Source organism: Gekko japonicus, unplaced genomic scaffold (assembly GCF_001447785.1).
Source record: "Gekko japonicus isolate JY-2015 unplaced genomic scaffold, Gekko_japonicus_V1.1 scaffold21, whole genome shotgun sequence".
NCBI classification, from domain to species: domain Eukaryota; kingdom Metazoa; phylum Chordata; class Lepidosauria; order Squamata; family Gekkonidae; genus Gekko; species Gekko japonicus.
Genome location: NW_015173122.1, coordinates 631086 through 636689, shown reverse-complemented (window position 1 = coordinate 636689; position 5604 = coordinate 631086).

Sequence of the window (5604 nt, the reverse complement as noted above, 5' to 3'; positions counted from 1 at the left end):
ACGCACAGTGCTAGCAGTGCAGACAGTGTGTGTTGTGGGTGGGGGGGGGGTGGGGGTGGATAGAAATTTCAGGAAAAATTGAAATATATTCAATACTTTCTTTCCTACCAAAGCTAAACTTCTTTAACTCTTTTAGTAACATAAAACGCATCGTTTATAGCTTAGCATATAAAATTGTATTATTTGGTACATTTATGGAATCTAAATATATGAAATTGCAAATATACCCAGTGTTTAAGTGTTTCAGACTCTGCACCCTCTGCTGCCTTAGCACCTCTTTCTTATGTTTTGCCATCTGAGAGGTGCGAAAAAAATAAAAATTGGAGGTAGAAGAATTCTGTAGTGAACAAAAGAGAGTCTATTTGGACACCAACACATTCATTCAGCCACACTATGTAGGACTGTAGCCTATTTGGATATTAAGAAACTTTGTAATATTGCAAACACTGGGCTTTTTAATTATGTATTATTATTAAACACATTATAGCATATTGTTGCCCAAATTATTCACATTTAAACAGCAGATATATTCTTTAAGATACAATATAGGTATATGAATATATATAATTATTATCTAAAGCTGTAACCTATTTTATATAAAATTTTATATACAACTTTTCATAGTACATATTTTGAGTGAAACCTTGCTTTAAAAACATTTTGCTTATTTCAAAAAGTGGGAAACTTTCATAGCAATTTTTTTCAGTGCTCCCCCAAAATTCCCAGTTTTTTCATTGGACATATTTAAAAAGTCCTCAGACTTTTACATGCTGTACATTTTGACTGAGAAAACCCTTGTCTTAAGATGCCTTTCCAAAAATGAAAATATTCACAGGAGTTTCTTTTCAGTGCTCCCAAATTTTAGCCTTTTTTTTTCTGCTGGAAAAGTGGGGGTGGGATCCTTGGGGGAAAATATTTCCCCCTTTTTTGCTCCCAGCCCCTCACGTTTCTGCTATTCTTTTTCTGCTTCCTGCAACTCTGATAATCTTTTTCTAGGCCCTTTCCCATCCCTGTTTAGCTGGCCTCCAGAATTTATTAACCCCAAAGTCTCTTACTGCCTGCAGTGCAAAGTCTCTTCCATTCAAAGGTGGGATTGAGTAGAACTTGGATTGGGGCCTTTGGAGTTGTGGCCCTGCAGAATCAGTTACTTTTGGAGAGCTGACTGTGCAGACCATGTACAGATAATAAAAATTTGAAACTAAAAGCCCACTTAAGGAAGCTTCCTCCACTGCCAGTACAGCTATGACTTCTGGCTTACATTACAAGAAATATGGGCTCAATAATTCTCTAAGAACAATTAAGACTTTATTTTTAAAGAGAAGGGCAGGAATGTCTTACTGTTCAGAGTGTTTCCTGAAAATACGGAAGGGCCTGACCCTGGAAACTTCCTAATAAGAAGACCAGTAGAAGAGGGAGTGGATTCTGTCATTATGCTGCTGGGGAACTCAGAGAAACAAAGAATTGGACGTTGAGACATAATTTACACTGCGCATCAACAAAAAAAGAAAAGTTATATCTGAAGCTAGGAAAATTCACTTGTTTGAAACAGCACTCTTTCAGTAGGTCTCTTCTAATACATAGCAAATGAGATCAGTTACAGAAAACATCAGAAATGGAGAGATACGATTCAAATGGGGTTTCCATGTCAAGTTCCTGCTTAATCACAACAGGAAAAATGATTTAATAATGTGTGTGAGGGTAGTGATCGAGGACTTAATCTAAGATATGATCCCTGGATGATCTGTCCCAGTCACAAAGACGGCAAGGAGAGAATTACCAACATTGTCACATGAAAGGGGGGGGGGGATATGAAAATCAAGAAAGTGGGAAAGCAGGAAATGCTTGTATATCAAAAACATGGCACGTACCTTCATCTAAAAACCTTCAGGCACATCATTTCACAGTCTATGATATAAAAAGGCATGCTGTCTGAACTACCCCAATTAACCCAGCTTTGATTGATGGAGAGAAAACATGGAGATATTCAAATCCTCTGTCCCTCTTAGGCCGAAGAGAGAAACCCTTGAGCCTTGCTTGTGGTTTGATTTCACCTGGTCTGGGTCTGTTTGGTGGGAGGAGAGGAGAAATCAAAGGGGAACTCAGAGGGAAGGGAAATGGTTTTACCCCAGGGCCATCATAAACTGAGAGAAATTGAATAGAACGAACAAGAATTACTGCAGATAGTTAATTTTCAATAATAAGTCTTTTAAGCTTGACAATATCAGGGGCCTGAATCAAGCTATTGAAAGGAAAGGAGTATTTAATTCCCTTATTTTAAAAAAATATTATTATAATTAACAGTATAAACAACAAACAACAAACCGCAACTGTAAAACAATGTAAACAAAAGTGAAATAAACTAGCCAACTAGATCAACAATCTAACACCATCATAAACGAATATCCAGCCACATTGTTTATATAACTTATTGTTCAGACTGTATACTAATAAGAGAAGTTATGAAACTAGATCTAACTTTTAATAGTAAAAATATAAGCATTTGTTTATATAGTGAATTAACTGGAACAATACTATAGTCTGCCAAATAATTTAAAACTGGGTACCAAGTAGCTACAAATTTTGCTTGGAATTGTGGGGATTCTGCAGGTAGCATTGAGTACCGCAATTTAGCCATTATAAATTGTTCCCAAAGCCTGTCATGCCATAGAGAAATTGATGGAGGAGTTGGGTCCTTCCATTTAGATGAAATTACCATTGATGCAGTAGAATGCAAAATTGCAATCAACTCTCTGGTCACACTACTCAAAGGTACACTTGGCCAATAGTGTAATAAAATAGCATCGGTGGTGAAAGGAAGGTCTGTGGTTGTGATTATTTTAATATGAATGTGAATCTCCTGCCAAAAATTCTGAATGTATATGCGGTCCCACCAGCAATGTTTATACGAACCAATAAGGCCACATCTTTTCCAACATTTTAATTCCCTTCTTTAAAAAAATAAATAAATCTAATGATGCTGCCAGAGACACATGAAAGCAAAAGGCAACCTAATCTGGTAAAGAGATAATAGAAAGTAATTTGAGGAATGATTATGGAAACTTGAAAAACTGCATAAAATTAATTGCTCCAAAAAGACACATAAACAATTGGGAATAGAAAGGAAAGAGATGAGAAATAAGAGACACAGATGAAAATCAATGGACTATCTGAAATGGGTAATGGACAAAGTTAGACCAAAGGCCACTCATCTATTTGGGTTATGCTGTTTCATAGCCTAAAAGCAGGAGCTCTCTAAATGACAATAAATATTTTCCCAAGTATGCCAGTATTTCAGAACCTTTCCAATTCCACTATTCCAAGAAGACGGGGGGACGGGGGGATGGACAAGGACTTGCAGGAGTCACTCTGTATCCCCCTCCCCAGCTATGTCCTGTTTTGCTTCTCCTGGCAACCCCCATATTTTCACCTTTCCTTGATCCCAATCCCACCTCCCAACCAACCTATGTCTGTCCCCATTTCCAGCTATATTGTTTCTTTACTTCATTTTTACCCTGCCTTTCTCTACAATGGATACAGCAGCTGACATCATTCTCCTCTCCTCCATTTTATTCTCATAACAATGGTGTGAAGTAGGTTATGCTGAAAATGTGTATCTAGCCCAAGATCACCCCTGCAGAGTTTCCTTGGCATAGGGGGTTTCAAACCTGGGTCTCTCAAATCCTAGTCTGAAACACTAACCACTATTCTGCAATGGTTTTCTTGTGCTAACTGCTGTTGAATAGTGAGCAGCCAGGTCTAGCCCTAATGAGTCTTCCCTCAAAGGCCAAAATAGCCTTTCCCTGCCTTTCAGTGAGAGAAACCAGTGCTTGAATGCTGGCAAAATTGTTGTGGTTGCCTAGTAACCCCCGTAATGGCAGCTGAGAGGGTATTTGTTTCTTAAAGGTGCAGGTGTTAATTGTTTTGGGGTATTTTAATGCAACCCCCCCACATGTATTTTAAGACATCCGTTTTTTCTGCAAACCTGTAGCTTTTTCAGCTTCGTAGAAAAATCTGTTGTTTGTTCATGGCCCCAACCTCTCTGCATTTTAAGTATCCACAGATTTGCCCATGTTGAGAATTATATGTATTAATTGATGGTGATACACTATACTCCTCTGATAAACCTTGCAGAGATAAAATAGAGCAATTTTTTTTAAAAAAAACCTTAACATCTAAAGAACACAGGGACTTGCAGGCTTAAAAAAACCAGAGAGAAGGAAGTACTCATGAAAACATTTTTTTAAAAAGTCCTGGAAGAGATGACGTCGCAGCAGAGTTCTATAGGCAACTGAGCACCAAAAGTGTAACCCCCTTAACTCATTAATGGTGTTGTAGATCAGAACAAAATCCTGGCAACAAGGCAAGAGGCACAGATAGCGGTCATTCTCAAAGCAGGAAGGAATCCTACGAATTGCTCTTCACAGCACATTTCCCTGTTGAACCAAGACGGAAAGATTCCTCCTTGCCGGCAGGCATGATTAATCTTATCCTCAAGAAATATATAAATGTAGATCCATCAAGCTTTATAACATTAAGGAAAACCTTTAACAACATCAAAAGTGTACTTTAAACATCATTTCAGTATTGCAGAATCAAATCCATGCCGCTCACATTATAGTCACTTGAGGCTCAGATTTCTTTGACCACCTGGAGGAGCCGTTTCTTTCCGAGACACTGAGAAGTATCAACTGTATACTGAGAGCTTTCCTGGTGATCAAATCAAAGCACTTCGTAGCAGCCTGAAGGCATGTATGAAAGTTAATAACTTTTGAACAGCAGACTTCTTGCTTCACTGGGAAACTTAATAGGGGTGCCTGCTATTTCCCTGCCTCTTTGCCATGTCTCTTGAACTCCTAGCTGAAGCAATTCGATATCCTAATATTATCTCTCTTAAAACAACACCATAACATTTGCTTTTTCATTGAGGATGCTACACTCTGTGCTACCTCCAAAGAACCCTTCCTTTCTCAAATGCAAGAGGAATTGGACAAGTGCAGTAGAGTCTCTGGTGTCAAAATAATTCTGACCAATCCAGCATTACACCCCTCAACATCTCTAATCTAACCAGAGAATACCTGAAAAAACTGTACAAATTGATATCCCCGTGGAACTACATCAGACTAACATCACCTGCTTAAAAACAATCACATGAAACAGATGGACGCAAAAGAGAAGACCTTACGGTTAAGACGCTGAACTGCAGGCTGTGGAAGGTCGGTAGTTCAGCAGTTCGAGACCTAAGTTTGCCGCATGACGGAGTGAGCTCCCGTCTCTAGTTCCAGTTCCTGCCAACCTAGCAGTTCGAAACCAAGAAATTGCAAGTAGATAAAATAGGTACCACTTCAGTGGGAAGGTAAGCGTTCCGTGCGCCTTGGTGTTTAGTCATGCTGGCCACATGACCACGGAAATGTCTTCGGAAAGCGCTGGCTCTTCGACTTTGAAGATGAGCACCGCAACCCTAGAGTCGGATTCGACTGGCTTTCGAGCAAGGGAACCTTTACCTTTACATAGAATGACCTCTAATAGGATTCTACTCCCAAAATGGCTATAATAAAAGGCAAAAACTATTTGACAAAGTTTTATGGAAGAGTATAAAGCGCCGAT